This window comes from Cinclus cinclus, chromosome 2, assembly GCF_963662255.1.
Source record: "Cinclus cinclus chromosome 2, bCinCin1.1, whole genome shotgun sequence".
NCBI lineage: Eukaryota > Metazoa > Chordata > Aves > Passeriformes > Cinclidae > Cinclus > Cinclus cinclus.
In genome coordinates this window covers 2,940,832-2,958,752 of record NC_085047.1, presented here as the reverse complement: position 1 = coordinate 2,958,752, position 17,921 = coordinate 2,940,832, and the positions used below count along the sequence as shown (strand labels likewise).

Genomic DNA, 17,921 nt, shown 5'->3' with positions numbered 1-17,921 from the left:
TGGCTGGCAAAGGAACTCCCAGTGATTTTATTGCCTCTGTTCCCAGCCCAGAGACAAGAAGCCAGGCAGAAAATAAAGGATGCCAATCCCGTTCTTACCAGCAATAATAACTAAGCAAACACAATAAGGAATAAATATCACACTTCATCTGCCTAATTAATACAGAGAACTTCCATCAAAACTTCTCATGGAAACTTGCTACCAGATATGAAACTCTGAGGGTTTTGCTTAACAAGCTTGAAGAAACACTTTCACTTTATGGGCAGTCACACATGAGACAATGATGTGTTTATGATTCTATACAGTACAATTTTTTGAAATAAATATATACACTAGTCTAATGTAATGAGCAAAAAGAAAGACCCTACCACCAGGATTTAAATAAACCAGTGAATTTAGCATAGGTAAGCAATCTTGCACTAGAAGTAGACAGATTCAGAGAAGTGAAGAAGAGAAACTGCTCTATTAATCAATGTCTCTTTCATCCCTCAGGGAAATCTCATTTGGAGTTTTCCCCTGAAAAGTCCAAATGAGTAAATGGACCTCATTTAAGAAAAGGTGGTGATGGTCAGAGTGAGGGGGTGACCCAGTCAGATTCCAGCTGTCCCAATATGCCCTAGCAAGGGCATCCCAATCTCGAGTCTTCCCCTCAGGCTGTCTTGCACTTTCTGTCCTTGTCTGTCAGACCAATTTAAGATTACTCACAACTGCAGCCCAAAGGGGGAAAAAAAAAGTATTTGCACTTGAAACTGAAGCTCAGAACTGGAGGCGCCAATGAAAAATATTGTTGATGTACTTACTACAACTATTCCTTTCCTAATAATTTCTTTTAATTCTGATATATAATAGAGAAAAAATAAAATTGTTACTTCAAAATTTACTGATAGAAGAAGGTTTGGCTTCTTGAGGCAAGTACCATGGCTTTGGTTTCAGTTAGGTTGAAAAAAATCATAGGAATTAGCATTGGAAGTCTTCACAGAATCTCTAATTTTAGCATGAAAACCAGCTGTGAACACCAGTTGCTTTTTCTCAACAATTTCTTGCAACAACTAAGAATTTTTTCTTTCCCTCACAACAGGAAACAGTGCAGGAGGAAGTAGATGCAATGGGCCAGGAAGAAAAAAACTGTTAGCACACTAAATGCGAGTAAAGGAAACTCTAAGAGTTTCTACATATGTGATATAAACTGTACAGCAAGACTGGCTGGTTTTGGTTTTTTTTAGGAAGATCTCCTCAAGCCTGTTGGCTCTGGTGACTCCTGTGGTAACTGCAGCATTTTAAAACTGTATTTTAGTCGGATTTCAGTCTCTTTTATTTGAGGATGACTTTATTGAGTCACCTGTTAGTAAGAATTTCAGGACTCTGGTTGTCCTTGTTACTGAATGAAAATGAACTCCCTTAAGCGCTAACTGATGAGACTGTCTCAGAGACAGAGAGCAGGGAAAGTTAATTCAGTGAGAGGAAAACAAATGCATGTAACAGTCTGTGGTAGCTACTGATTAAAGGAACGTGACTGTCTTTTCTACAGCAAAGTGAATTTTGCCTCAGCTTGACTAATCTGCCTGGGATGAAAACATGCCCCTAATTAAGGGTTAAATTATTAATTTAAATTGGAATTAATTTTAAATTAAAACATAAATCTGTTAGTAAACAGGAGCATTTTAGCATTCAGGTCCTGCAGCCCCCTGCACACAGAGCAATCTCACAGCTCCCAGCTGTAAACACCAAGGAGCGAGCGGAGCCTGCGCTGCTGACATCCCAGCCCCAGAACTCCGGGCTTCACAGGACCCATCTCCTGCACAAGGTCAGAGAAACTTCATCTGCAAACTGCCTGGCACTCCCCAGCCCTGCAGCAGCTCTGCTTTCAGTGCTTTTTAGGCAAGGCTGGAGCATCACGACCCGCTGGAAGTGCACTGCACATCCACGGCGTTCGCTGAGCGGCACCCACCCGTTGATGGGTTCCTCTCTTTGCTCCTCTGCTCCTCACTACAACAGCCCAGGGGTGAAATGGCACTGAGGCATTAAGCCACAGCATCTACAAAGGAGGGAATTGAATTCAATCACAGACCTGTACAGCTCACAGATAACAGGTCCTCAGAGCTCGCATTAACGAGACAGATGAGAGCAACACCGGGACAAACCTCCCGTGCCCTGCAGAGAGGACAGGGAAGCATTCCCCATGGAAGTGGCCACTCCTAGAGGGGCTTTGCAAACTATTCCCACTGCCACCTGAGCAGCAGCAGAGGTCCTGAAGCTGGACCTGAGGGCACAGGATGACCTCTGGCTGGGCAGGCGTGCTGGGAAGGGAACCACAGAATCAAGGAAGTTGGCAAAGACCTCTGAGACCATCAAGTCCAACTTATCACCTACCACCACCGTGCCAGTGAGACCATGGCACTGTGCTATGTCCAGTCTTGCCTTAAAATGCTGCTGACTGGCTCACCTCAATGCCACACACAGCCCTGCATCTTTGAACTGTTCTCTAGTTCCTTTTAAAAGGGTTTACAAAGCTTTCCACACGCCCCCCCCCCCCCTTTTTTTTCCCACTATGGCACCCCATTCGCAAGCAAACTTTATAATGTAGATTTCCTTCAAAATCCCTCGGAGCAATGAAACCACCTTCAGCAGCTCTCACTGTTTATTAGATTTGAAAAGCCACAAATTCTGTAGCAATCTCTATGTTTGTGGCATCCTCTCTCTTTCCTGAACTCAGCCAAAAAAACTTCTAAAAATTAGACTGTATTTTTGATTTGTATTTCCATTGAATTAAGGCACACATTTTGTCATCAGGCCTGAATAAAACGACACTCACTTAAGTGAGCAGCTCTCAAAACTAAAGCAGAGCAGGCTTTCTCTGTGATGGGCTGTGGTGCTGGCACCTGAGGGAAGAGGGGAAATAAGATTGAGAAAAGGCTCTAATGAGGGATAAAAGCCCTTGTTGTGATTGGATCCCATTAGCACTACTGTAAGACTATCTCCACAAAGAGGTAAGGATATTGACTTTCTCTCCTTGCCTGTAGGATTCCATTCTGTCTGTTGGAAGAAATAAAAACTTACAAATGTTCTTAGTATTTGTAGTCTTACATCATCCATGAGATACACATGGGGCAGGGATTCAGTGCAATGAGACACTGAAATGTCTCTAGAAAAACGCTCTTCAGAATCAGCACTTCTCATTTTTTACACCTGAAAGCTTCTGCTAGCATAAAAAGACAAAAAAAAAAAAAAACCCACAAAAAAAAAAAACCCCCAAAAAATCAGTAGTATTTAATCTTCCTCATGAGTAAATTTCTGTTGTTTCCCTCCCTGCTTCATATTTTATAGTGATCTGTGACCTTAACATATTTTAATCAGATGCTTCTTAAATTGGCTTTAGTCCCAGGTCAAGCCATTCAGCAGAAACAATTCCTGTTCTTTCTTTAATAACTGTTACTGGCAGACATACTAATTATATGTCCATAAGAGATAGCATCGTGCTGAGGGAACAACACTGCACCTTTCAGCCACAGTCTGCAAGAGCTGCTCGCTGTGCCTTGCAGGGCTTCTGCATCTCTTGTTGTGCAGTGCATCACAGCCAGGATTGCTGCCAGCAATGGTGTTCAAAGTGCAGTGTCTAAGGCTTCACAGCAAAGAGGTTCTTGCTTGTGGGCACCTGGTTTCAAAATGTGGGAGGCATTGAGGCTTCTCTGCAGTCAGTTTTGGGGGAAAGAAATCTTAGTGGAACACTTACAGAGGTATTTAAATCAGGAATTTAATAAGCCCATGTCTATAAGCACTAGCACTGTCTTTCCCTAAACAAGAGGTTTTTCCTAACTCAAAGCCTGGACACACTGAGATATATTAAGCCATCATTTAGTCAAACAAAGCAATTTCATGTTTTGTTCTCCAAAAATACCCCCTTAATCTGCAGAGAGATGAAAAATATCTTGCTAATTCAAGAAACACTGTAATTTCAAAACTAAATTAAAGAAATACCAGAGGAAAAAAACACCAGAACCAACTGGAACAGTAAAAAAGAGAAGGTTGTACAAATACACACACAAAGAATTTTAATCAGTTGATCAGTTGATCAGTTTTGATCAGTTGGCAAGGATAAAAGTCAAAGAAATGCTTTTTTCCTGAGCCTAACTCATAAACTCCTCAAAGGTAAACAGTGATGGCTTCAAACAGTAAATTTTAAATACGAATTAATTCAGGCCAAGAGTGCCACAAAGGGACAACTGTGGCAATGCTCAGGTTAGTCTTTGCTCAACCTTCCCCCCGTATGTCAGAACTCTAAAAAAAATCATAACAAGAGTAAAGCAAACAGACCTGGCAGCCCCTGTCCCACAGGCCACCAGCCTGTGGGAAGTGTTCCCCCTCCAGCCCAGCAGGAAAATCAGGAGTGTCTGGTAATCCTTGAATCCTTGCAGGCTAGAATTAGCTCATGAGTATAAAACCAAATGTCCTAGCCCGGGGATGTTCATGGAACTTCCCTGTGCCCAAAGCAGGCCAGATGAACAGGTTCAGAACAGCAAAGGTATTATAAACAAAGAAGAAGAAATTGATTTCCATGCAGATGACATCTACTCCTGGCATTTACCTAGCATTCATCTCCCATCTAATGTTAACAGCACGTGGAAGTGCAAGAGGAATGCCAAGAGGGAATCACCGTTTGTCATCCCTAATTATTTCACCCTCATACCTACAACCCAAATACTATTTCAAAACCTGGAAATACAGGGTTAGAGATATCTGTTAATTTATTTTCTCACAAAGTTGATTATGTTAATCATCATTGTACTGACCTTCAAGTAGACTACGCAATATTTGGGGTTTTTTTGCAAATTGTCGGTCTTAATGCATTCTGCTTCAGCCTGGGTGGTTGATGTGAAGTGCAAAAATTCATCTTTGCTTCAATTTACCTTTAAATTTGTTACTTTCTTCGCCAAATCAATGTACCCTTGGTTTTTATTACATGACAGGAAGACCAGCTGCTCCCAGTGTGTCCTCGTGATGCCATTCCTCATCTTACAAAGATCTATCATGACCTTATCTTCTCTGTGATGAACAAACACAAACTTTTCAATCTGCTTTTACAGGAATATCTTCTGATCCTTTGATCATACCCATCTGTGTTTCTACACTGTCACTCATCCAGTGGAAAATGCTCTTATTCTTTCCATAGCATGTCTGATGAAAGCAATTGATTTATATATTGGACTACAGATTATATCTTGCTCTCTAACACATTTATGCCTCTGTTTTGTTCTGGGTTTTGGTTTTTATTTTGAGCAACCCATGGAACATCTCTCCCAGTGTGCCAATGCACAGATCCCAGGTCAAAACAGTTAATTCAGACATAAAAAAGGTATGAATTTTCTCTCAGGAATGGAGGGAAGATGATGATGCATTTACTGAGGCTGAATATTCTTTTGCAACTTTCCACCTCTGTTAGCACATACAGGAGTCTGTTGCTGTCCCTGTGAGAAAATTAATGCAGAATAGGCTCCAAATCCAGTGTCACCTTCTAATCAAAATGCTGCCTGGTGGCTTGTGTGGTGTTTCAGACAGCTCAGCCCAGCTCCCTGATGACACAGGTCCACTACTGCAATTTGCATGAATTAGTACTTTTGTAAGGAGTCTCAGCAGAGCTGTCAAATTAATTGGAAAAGAAATTTAACAAACGCCTTTTCCCTCAGAGATTTGCTCTCAGGTCAGGGTTGAGGCACACAGCTCGAGCAGTGTGGGGGAAGCTTTGTTCCTTACACCCTGGCTGAACTTGTTTTGTTGGTAAAAAAGAGAGGACTTTGGTTTCTTGTGCTGTTAATTCAGTACCTGTCACAAGCAGCCCACTGACATAAAAAAAAGACAATCTATTTCTAATGCTGCTTTGGGCTGGGGTAGGATTAATTTTCCTCATAGTAGCTGCTATGGGGCTGTGTTCTGGGTTTGTGCTGAAATCAGTGCTGATAATTCCACGAAGTTTTCGGGTTTTTTACTGCTGAGCAGCGCTTGCAGAGTGTCAAGGTCTTTTCTGACACAAGGATTTGGGAAGGGACACATCTGGGACAGCTGACTCTGTTTGGCCAAAGGGATTTTCCATCCCACCTTTCCTGGGGATGGCTGAACACCTGCATGCTGATGAGGAGTAGGGAATCAATTCCTTGTTTTGTTTTCCTTGTATGAAGCATTTGTTCTCCCTATTAAACTGTCCTTCTCTCAACTCCCAAGTTTTCTCACTTTGCTCCTTGGATTCCCTCCCACACCCCATGAGGGGAGAGGGAGTGAGTGGCTGAGCTGTCAGCTAGGCTTAAATATGACAATTTCACAACACTAAATGCACCAGATGCTGATAAAATAAAAATAAAATGGCTCAGTTAATGGCCACTGACTAGAATGTCTATATATTAATTTTCCACAAATTCTCACTGTCTCATACTTCAAAGTTAGTTATTTTTCCCAATTTTAACATCTTTTTGAATTCAACCACTGGAGGCAACACATGGCCAGAGGCACATAAAATTTAGGAAACAAACACTGGAGGTATTTTACTGTCCCCCCCTTTCAAAACACAGCCAGTCAATCAACCAACCAAAAAAAAGCCCAAACCAAAAGCAAAGTTCACATCTTTAAGCACTGATGTGAACAGGAGCTGAAAAGCTAAAATTGAAGCTAGAATTGTGTGCCTATGCCTTATTCAGTGCTACTTTCACTGCTAGTCACTGACATATTACTTCTTGAATTCACTGAGAGCTGGTGCTGGGAAAGGGAAGCTCTTAAGAAGAGAAATGGTGCTGCAATGGCAGGCACTTAAACCTGTAGGGAAAAAACCCCCTTAAACCTAAGGTTTAAGCCACTGTCATTAAATCTGGGATATAATTTAGGGTATCAAAAAATGGCTGTAACTTTTAGCAGTGTACAGGAAACAGCCATTGCTTTGCTAGTGATGCTGTTAATGCCACTTAATGGCTGCATCTGTACAAGTATTTTGGCCACACTTTTAAAGCAAAATCCCATTTCTCCCCCTCTTGTCTTATGATTCACAACGTAAGTGTGCCAGACCACACAAATATATGTATTCCAGGTGTACTGGAAGATGTTCTCCCTGCTATAGGAAGTCCAGAGGACCTGATAGAGATTTTCTGAAGTAAAACTCAAATGTGAAAATTGCCATGGTATTGGCACAGAACCCTTAATTCCAACTGATGAATGCCACAAATCTGCTCCTATCTGGCCACACTCCTTGTTAATGTAGACTTAAGCCATGAGCACCAGCCCTCAAACATCTCCATGCTGTCAGAATCATTAAATTTGTTGGATGCTTCAGTAAGAACAAAGATGGAAAAAGACCTGGTAGTAGCAAAAGGAGGATGATTTTATTAAAGCCATTAAACACATAAACAGATATTGTCATGTGCAGAGAGGGTTTTGGTGAATGCTAAAGAAAAGCTTTAAACATGAGAACCAAAAATCATTGTTTCATCATTGTGAGAACGTTCTCTTCTCCTTATGTGCCTTTTTCACTGACTGTATTTTCAGCCTTCCAGCAGAAAGCCTGAAAATTAAACAGTTTCAGACCCTGGGGACATCTGTGAGCTGACAGTCTTCTCACAGCTGAAAAGAAAGGCTTTCACAGAACTATCTGAACACTCAGGTGCATTTCTACATTGTGTGCTTTAGCTTTTGCCTCTTCTTCCTTGGTATTTTTCCTCCTTAAAAGAAATATTTTAATTACCTAACATGCATTTTGTATGCATGTATTAAAAATGTCTGGATTTGCAGGGTAAGCAATTATGCGCTGAACAAAAACCCAATTAAATGCGAATTTTTTTTAAAAATCCCACAGTTCAGCATTTGTATTCACTTGCCTGATACCTGTGTGAATCCAAGGGGGGCAGGATCTCAGCTGTTTAGAAAACAAAGAATCTGATGTATTGCATTTTTCATGCTACAGAATGAAATCCTTCCTTACAATCAGTAACAGAAACAAAAACACAATATTCTCCAACTTCTCAATGCAGAAAATTCAGCAGAAGGGACAGGAAGCTAAGTTTGCATTGCTCTGCTCTGTGCTTTCTCTAACAACTAATATTGTGTGCTGACATCCAATGCCACATGTTCAATTAGCAGTTTGCAATTCCACTGGACTTTATGGGGAAAACAATCAAAAAACAGCATGACAATGTCTTCCATGACTCTGCATGGTGTTATATTTTTTAAGGTTTTATTCTATAGACATAATTTTCTGAGTGAAGGAGCAATATTGCAAACACCACAAATTTAACTACAACATTGGTTTTATATCGATTTTTTCCCACTTCTTACTTTGACAGCCAAAAGCAGAAACCAAGGAGGCTGAAAGGACATCCAAACCCCTCAAAAGATGGAAGCGTTTGGGGAATCCACCATGAGATTTGACATTCTGTATCTATCAGGACTAACTGATGCAGAATAGAGTGGGGTTTTTTTCCCCTACTAGGAATATTCCCAACTAATCCCACCAGAATTCTCTGGAGCTTACTGAGAGGTTTGAGCCATGCACTCTGCAGTTGAGCTGAAATAACTTTTGTGCTTTATCCTGGAAATGGGGAAGTCAAATTCCATCTGGTTACTTTGCTTAGCAAAACTGATCACAGATCTGTTTCTAAAAGATCTATTTTACTTTTTCTGAACAAATCTCAAGACAATAAAAAAGGCTTTCTTCTTCGTAGGCTAAGTTTTGAGAAGAAGAAAGAATCCAGAAAAAAGAATGTTGTACACATTAAACTGGCAAAAATGGTACAAAATAGCACATAAACCCAAACAATTTTAAGAAATTAAGTCAAGAAAATAAAATAAAAGCTAAAACTAAAAAACTAGAACAAAAGCTAAAACTAACTTTGAAAACCAAAGTTGTAACAGAAATCATTTCCTGCTTATTGGTATAACTTGGACTGGGACAACTGGTTTCCAGCACGCACATCACCGAGACTTTTTTCACTAAATACTTCATTTTAAAAGCCAATACAGAGAGGAGAAGAGGAAAAAGCTTTGTCCTTGACTAAGTGGTTACACATCCCTCATCCATTGCTATCCAGGTGCATTTCTGAGAGCCCAGGGCTGATGGATCGTTCTCTACACCCGACACAAAAGCTGTGCAGATTGGTGAGATCCCATATAAGCTTTCCAACCATAGCTGGAGCTCCCAGCCTTGTGCTGGGATGAAATGTGTACCACAGGTGGACAAGGATTCATCCTGGGATAACTCTGGGCCAGAAGATAACCCTAGAAGTTCCTTCAACTGTGTCTTTCTGCAAAGCCATGGTGCAGCAGCTCATGAGCCCTCATTTCCCCACCCAACCCGCAGAACAAGGGTGTATGTCAGCTGTGAGCATCCCATGTACAGTTTTTCTTCTATAAAAGGCTCTGTGCTCCAGACAGGAATCCAGTTAAAGTGTAAGAGCAATAATGTCCATGTAAGTCACTGCAGATTTTATACTTCTTTTTCCTTCCCCCTCTCCTTGCTGCCTGTCCTGTGTGTCAGATTACAAATACACGACAAGTGATTACGATAGGTGAGTGTAACTGTATTTTGAAGGTGCTGTCAAAAGGCATTAGCAAAATGTCCTATTATAGTCCCAGTAATCTGAAATGATCTCCCACTAACATGAATGTCGTAAGTGCTGTGGTCTGCTGCCCTGGCACCATGAAGCGAGGCTGTGACAGCTTCCCCCAGTTACAAACCTGGCACTGCAGATCCAGCACCACACCACAGCAGTTGATCCAGCCCTCACATCCCTGCCTGGTGCCAAGGAAATGGCACACCAGAGTTCTGAAGCCACGGGAGAAAAAGAATAACTTTACATCCCTGATTTTGACAGTTCTTTTTTCTCAAATCCCCACAGGTATCACTGTAGATAGTGGATTCAGTAGACAGAAAAATTACAGTTTCACCGTAATCTCATGTCTAGATGCAAAGAAGTTGTAGGCTGTCCCCAGGTACAAGACAGAGCTCACTTCCAGATTTCCATTTCTTGCCCTGGGAGAAGCTGGCTTCATCCTTGCATGGATGGGTGGAGGGAAGCCCTTTGCTTCATCCTGCTCCCTCCTTATAAAATTAACTGTGCAGAGAACCTCCTTCAGCACTGCTGAATAAATACAAATTCCCCTGTCTGGGCAAGGTGTGGCCAGCAGTGCAAGGGCAGCTCCAGGGACAGGGAGCTTCCTCCAGTACCATTCCCATTTTCTCTGCTGCTCTGTGCCACTCGGGACAGGAATTCTGAGCTGCTGTGTCCATGTCCAGCTCTACACTAGGACACTCACTTGCACTTCCTAGCTGTTCCCTAACAAGGAAAACTTTCTTTCTGCATTAAGATTCACTCTTAAAGAACATTTTGCTCTTTTTCCATTTCTTCTCTTGGCTGCAGTGATGACTGGGTTAAATGTGTGTGCAGCAAGCATTTGAAAGAGGCAAGCAGCAAGCAGGCTTGTTATTCTTGATGAATAATGTAACTTAAGAGCTGTAATGCTTACAATTGATTTAACAGCTGCCAACAGCCCCAGTTTAGAAAAGAGTGAGGCAATGCTTGTAAATTTGGCTTGAATCAGATTAGCCCTCCCTGTTACCCTGCAAGTGGGAAATATTACTGCCCCCCTGCTTGGTGGCACCCTCCTTGTGCTTTATCTGTGGCAATGGTAACTCCCTCAGGAGTTATTCAAAAAGTGATACCACTTTTTGGTCGACCCAGTTCCACAGTTCCAAAGTTCAGAAGTAAATTCTAAGCTCAGTGGATGATTGTGGGCATGACGGAAGAGTAATTCCCAGAGGTACAGAGGGATAACTTCCTGTGCACCCTACAATTCTCTCACTCTGAATCTCTGAATCTGCAGGGGGCAAAATAATTATAGAAATTCAGCTTTCACATTAAGCTGCTTAGCAGCCAGGGGCAGAAATTGCAGACTTGTGGCCTTTAGGATGATTTATACCTACCAGTCTTTGTATACCTGCAGTACTGCCAACTCTGAAAAGAAAGTTGGTTTTACAGACATGACTTCTTAAAGAGCTGAAACTGCTGTCAGCATTTACTCTGACTCTCTTGAAAATATCAGGTTTTTATATCACATTATAAAATCCTAGACTGGCATTTAATATTGAAAATCTCTTCCTGCCCCCCTGCTCCATGCACTCCACAAAGTCTCCAGTAAGATAGGGATAATTGCACCTCATTCTTATTACAGTAATTGCTGCATCTTTTACATGTACGGTACAACAAAATCAGAATAGGAGTTAGAGCTCATCTAGTAATAAAGGACGGTGTTCTATTAATAAAAAAACAAAACCCAAAAACTTCTTTCTATTAAAAAAACTCCTTTTTTTCTAAAACTCGTGGTTTACAAAGGGATCACCTCACAAAGTTAAGGCAACACGATCCCAACTCTCTGCAACTGCATCACAAAACCTCCAAAGGAGCAGAGGAAGGAAAATAAATCTCCCAGAAATCAGGAATGCTTATCCATGGTGGATTCCTTGTGCATAGCTAGTAATGAACCATTTTAAGGAAGCTGTAATGGCAGCAATCACCAAATAAAACCCAGCTCATTTTCCCCTTGCATCTGAAATATATGGGAAAGGGTACAGTGGAGCTCCCTCTTCATTTTTTTTCTACCCTTTGACTTCTTCAGGTTTTATTTACAGAGAACTTTGTCTGAAAAAAGGTCTACAAAAGAAACTCATGTCCCTTTCAAGGACTACTTTTGATTAGGTAATTTCTGCCCCAGAAAAGCTTTGTACAACCAAAACAATTTGAAAATTAAGCCTGAAAACAAATACCAAGTGGAATTAACTACAGGACAATCAACACAGGGAAGGAAATATTTAAGGTTATAAAGGAAACAGTAGAAAATAATCATGAAACAACAACGGGAGAGCCTAAAAAATTTTAATTAGCATTTTGTCATCTAATTTCTTTTCAAATAAGTCAACTACCTCAATATTTATTTGCACTAATCCACCACAGTCCAAATAAAAAGCAGAAGCTGCGTGCAATACCTAAGTAATATCCCTCCCCAATACACAGGAAGAAATTGCTATGTTATTTTCACAGCCAAATATTCCACGAACTCCAGCTTACTAAAATAACTCCATTTTGTAAGTGCTCCTGAAACAGCTCCAGCTTTGGCAGGAGCAGAGCTGGCCTGGATGAGCGGCTCAGGATCCATGTGATTATTCAGTCTTCATTTTTGCTAAATTTAATACTGGCTCTTTGGGGATGGACTCCCAGAGGTGAGGCAGAAAAAGGCCACCTAAACCCTGCCAAGTTCAGTGGGGAAAAACTGGCCTGGTTATCTAATTGTTAGCAGCAGGCAACAGCAGTTTTAAGTAGCAAATTAATATGTTTGGGGGTTATGCAAAACAAGAATAATTTACAACAAATTGGTAACAGGAGCAGTTTTAATCAGTCACGATCTGAAAATCCTGAATTGCCATTAAAATAAATTGGAATTGCATTTGCTTCTATGTAGCTTGCTTTTGACTGCAGGAATTTTGAGTGGTGAAAAGAGATAGTAGGGGTTTGGTTTCATCTGTAGACTTCATCTCTCTAATTATATATTTGGGACTGGTAAAATTAGTATACAGAATAATGGAAAAAGTTATTAAAAAGTTGCTGTACAGGCCATTTTTGTTGCCTACATATGCAAAACAGGATTCAACTCTGACTCCAAGAGATCCTCAGCTACTGAAGCAGTGACTAAGTTCAGGGGCAAAGAGAACAGAAAATATAAAAGTGGTGGAAATAAAAATTATCTCCTCTGGAACATTTAAAGTGCTGTTTCCAGGGGTGACACCAGTGATAAGGGGGCATGATCAGATTATAAATGATAAAAAAATAACCAGGCAGCATGAGAAAAGCAGTTAAAGTTGATCTTGCCTCTGGGGAGAGAGTGGGAGTCCTCTCCAGATCCCTCCCTGCCCTCTCCAGGTCCTTCCTTAAGGGCCACCTCAGGGGATGGGCCTTTAAAACCCATAAAATATTCTTCTGAATTATTAAATATTCACAAATAGAAAAGCAGACCACAGGCAACAAGCACCTGTGATTCTTTCACTGTAAGAAAGAAAACACAGGACTAGAAAATCACGTGTCCCCATCCTACCCCTGCTAGGATCCCCTACCTGTAGGAGTCCCTACATTCACAGAATTACACCAATATAACTGGAAAAGGTCTGGTTTTTCATCCTTCAGCAAAAAAAAATCTCTCTGTGTTGATATTCTTCTCAGCTATACCTTCACAATTTAATCTGAAGCTCTGCATTTTTATAATAAGATAAAATCACCCCCCCCTTCGCAGCAGCTCAAAAGATTACTTCTAATGCACACATAACAAGAAGCTTTTTGAGCTTTTCCTTTGTTTGTTTTTTTGGAGGTTTGATTTGGAGGTTTGCACATCTCTAGCTTAGCAGTCATTTCTATCAGTTTATATTAAATAGCTGCTTCATCAATTTCAGTTAAAACCAAATTAGCCTGAAATTAAGCCAAGATCTATACAAGAGTAGCAGTAACTTAAATAAATCAATATCAAACAACAACCTCATCTGAAGCTAGACAGCTTGCTGATGTGCTAAACAAGAATATAAGCACTGAATCCAAGCAAGAGTTCCTTAAATCAGAATAATGTCTCCATATGTGTCTGCAGTTACCTAATAAAGCTGTTCTCACTAATAAGGACAGCAGCATATCCAAGAGAAAAACTGACACGAGCCAACAGGATTTCCTGATAAACACTGATAAAAATCTCTGCTGAAACATGTATTGCAAAATTACTGATTCTGGCATTTCTAACATTTCGAGGGGGAAATCCCAACACACCCTGGAAAGAGGCCAAAACCACACAAACTCTACAGAAGTCGTTTGATTATTTAGCTTCTAAATTTTAGGACAGCACTGTTGAATCCCATCTTGTCAGTCTTTCCGTTCTCATTGTCTTTCCACAGTGGAGTCCCAGGACTTTTTTATCTTTACACTTTGCTTTCTTAGCTGAGCACTGAGTGTTCTTCTCCTGTGACAGCTTTCCCACATCTGGTCTCTCCTAGCTGGGCACCTTAGGGAGCAGAATAAACCACACCAAAAAATCTCATTTGTGTTCTCATTATGCTCCTCTTTTCACTTTACCTGCGCAATTATATTCCCAGAACAAATTTCTGTGATTTCCTAAGGACTTATTAACCACACATATATATTTATATGTATGGAAAAATGGATAAAAACTAACAAATTAATGCACTAACATTACTTCTGGGAATCTATTGGGAGAAAAATGAACACACATATTCCATTATTTGCTGGTTTATAATCCTAAAACTATGAGAAAGTTAACAATCTTTTTCAGCTTTAGTCTATTGATTTCCTTTAGCTATCTGCTGTTTAATTAAGCTGAAGAAGCAATGAAATCCCTTCATTATCTTTACCACTAATTTTCTGCCTCCAATATTAAGACCCAGCATGGAAGAAAGCCACAACATCCTCTGGTTTATTCTGCTGTTGAATTTTGGGATTCATAATGTCATAATGGATGACGGAATTAATAATAATAATAAAAAAGAAATTAAAAAGAGAACAAGAAAGGGAAAGATGATCAGTTATAATAAAATTATAAATTGCTTCATGAAACAGAAATAGTGAGGCTACAAGTAGAATATCTTGCATTCCTTTCCAAACTTCAAAAAATACCATTGTCTTAGGGAGAAGATGGTGATACTTCTGGTATTGAGTTGAAGACCTCTGCTGTCAGACATGTCCAATCTTTCATCCAGAGGGAGAACTCGGTCCCCCTACCCAGCACCTGGTGGTGAAGTGCACGTGCACAGTGTTTATATTAAAAATGCCACCAAGTCTGTCCAGAACAGCCTGCAGAAAATGACACTGAACAAAATGCTGTCTCGATTTTTAAAAGTGGTCTCAACAGCTACCCAGAGGAAAAACACTGCTGAAATTTAGCATTATTTGTAAAAGCCTAAGAAGTGTTCATAAAGAAGTGAGGCAAGTGCAAGAGAAAAAAGCCCGTAGTCAAGATATTAAAGCTAACATCTTAAAAGATGAAAAGGGAACTACTAAAAACAAATAGTGTAATGGTTTGGCAAAGGAGATTCTGAGATCATTCCGAGCAGAGGGCTCACGGTTGGATGTGACAAAGAGCCCCTGTGGCCAACCAGCAGTGCTATCATACAAACCCAAGTGCAAAATTACTCCAGAAGCTCTTTTTGAGCCTTTCGTGTCTCTGACTCTTACTTCCACCCCTTGCCATGACACGAATTTGTTACAGACAAAGAAGCACAAGGACTGTGGTCCCTGCCAGCCATAGGTGTGAGCACTGAGCCATGGGCAGGACCCACATCTTGAGCACACGTGCTCTGGGACCTGGGGGGCTCCTCTGGCACAGTGGGATTTAAATGGCTCAAACAGCTTTGTTCTCACCAGCTCAGACTCAAGTGTCTTGGCAGAGTGGCTAAGAAATGCTGCTGCAGCACTTCCCTCCTCTAATCCTGGCAAGAGCTGCTGCTGCTGTTAATCTTTTGCTTTCCCAAGGACTAAATTCATTATTATTTTAAGTAGATGTGGCAGATGTTGAACTGGTGGTGTTCATGCATCCACACAAAGACAAGGGGCCCTCCTTTGGCCCAAGTGATGTAACTCCGTTGCATCAAATTATGTCCTTTAATCCTAATACTGTCATAAGTAAGAAAAAACAATGTGTAGAAAAAAAATATTTTTAAAGGCAGATTTCAGATTGACCAATGCTTGCTCTACAATGCAGTATTCTTATTTTCAGAGAGGACAGCGAGATGCTTCAGTCTTAATTACCAACATTAAACTAGAGAAAAACGAGAGAAAAAAAAGCAACATGAACGAAACAAATAAATGCTGTGATAGAGTCAGGTGAATTATAGCAGGAGTATTTTATCTGGTTCCGGAGAGTTAGGAGAAATTCTCTCCCTTCCTCTGATTATTTATTTTATGTCTATTTGGTTATCCTAAAGAAAGCTGCCAAGGCAGCAGCAAAGGCAAACCCAGTTTAGAGCTATATCACAAACAATCCAATCTTTACCAGACAAATACCTTCCTTTTAATTAACTACTCTCAGTAAAGACAGAGAAAATTAATTTCCCTTTTGATGCAGTAATTCTTTATAACATTGCCACTTTCGTTTAGAAAGACGCTGCTATGATGACACCACTAAATTAGGTTTACTTTTGAACAATTAATGTATAAGAATGTTGTGCCTAATTCTCATAAACAGGAGGTGAAACAGTGTCAAAGCAAAAACAACAACAAAACACAACAAAAAAAAAAAGAAAAAAGAAAAAAAGAAAAACCACAAAACAAACAAACAAAAAAAAAAACACCCAACCAACCAACCAAACATAAAAATCAAACCCTCAACTATTCTCAAAGGAGAGAAGGGCAATCTTCAGTAAATAAATTAAAAAACATTATTAGAAAGCAGAAGATGCAATTCCCATTTTATAAACAAAGTGTTAAAAATCCTTTTTTCCCATGAAATTATGCAGAGGGTTTTTTGTGGCACTAAAAAAATGAACAAATGTTCCAAAAATTTGAGGCATTTTACATTTTAGGCATAGGGAAAGGAACATCTTACTGCAGTCACACCACAGCTACACTAAACCTTTAGAAACAGGGAGTCTGGAAGTTGTACTTTCTGCCTCCATAAAGGCAATATGAGGCAAATATTCTACAATGGAAAGGGTTGGGTTTTTTTTTCACATTTATGAAGAGTTAACAGAGACCTGCTTGCAATTCAGATAAACAGCCACTTTGGCACTCTGATATATTGGTATCTTCCACTAATTAGGTGTTTTTCTCCCAAGTAGCATCCTCTTGTGACTGCTGTCTTTCTGGCTTTCAGGTTGATGAAGCCACTATTTGATGAATATCTGGCCCAAATACTCTTTTTGATATTTTTTTTTTTTGTTTCCCTTGTCAGCTTTCCCAAACTCCAATCACCATTCTGAGTTTCACCCTCCCACGCTGAGCATTATTTTAATCTAAGATCAAAGGCTTCACAGACACAGTGCTGGTCTCTGGCTTTCAAAAAGCTGCTTACATGTACCAGGCAAGAGATATTTTGAAGGAAGTCCCTCACTTGCATGAAGCAGTAATGAGCTGCTGCCTATTACTGTCCAGCCAGCACAAAAACTCAGTGTGAGTGATCAGCAAGACAGGAATGCAGCTCAATTTGCTGCGTGTCATTTAACCATTATTATATTTCAAATGTAAGTCATGTATCTACTAAAAAAAAAAAAATATCAAAACCAAAGAAAAACTCTTCAAATTGCAAAATTCAGTTAAATTCACGGATCCCAGCTCAGCATGCAGTGGAGGAACATCTCATGGTAGAACCCTGCATTTCCTAGAGAAATGCTTAGGTTTTGTCCCTCTTTGTATCAGAGGTTATGATAAATACAAGGGTTAAAACAACACAGGGAAATAGTTCTTTTTATGGGATTTCTTGTGGCAAAGAAATTAACACTACTTGGAGTGCTGACTGGTGCTATAGGACAACCAGAGTAATTAAAATAGAAAAAAAAAAAAAGGAAATTTCTCAAGGCTTTCCTTCATATAGCTCATTAACTCAAGCACTGGCAGGTGCCAGTATTAATTCTTCAGTTCCTTCTCCTTTATTTAGTTTCAGAAATAAGCCTGACTAAACACAGTTGAAAAGAAGCAATGGTGCAGGCTGCAAAAGCTTTGTAATTAACACCAGAGAGAGACAGATGAGAAAGTGCTGACTGCATATTCCAGCATCTGAGATCACAGCACACCAACAGAGCTGCCCAGCAAGAGAAAACCAGCAGACTTTCTATCAGAAGCACTAGTGCTCAGTGAAAAGGGAACTCTGATTTATTTCTGCATGTATCAATTAAAAACACCCATCTCCTGAGGCTA

At 40.2% G+C, this 17,921-nt stretch overlaps 1 protein-coding gene across 2 annotated transcripts in view; it reads right to left on the bottom strand.

The window, feature by feature from the left end:
- EPHA3 (EPH receptor A3) overlaps nucleotides 1-17,921 on the bottom strand; it is a 120,426-nt gene that overhangs the window by 59,979 nt on the left and 42,526 nt on the right. The window lies entirely within an intron of this gene.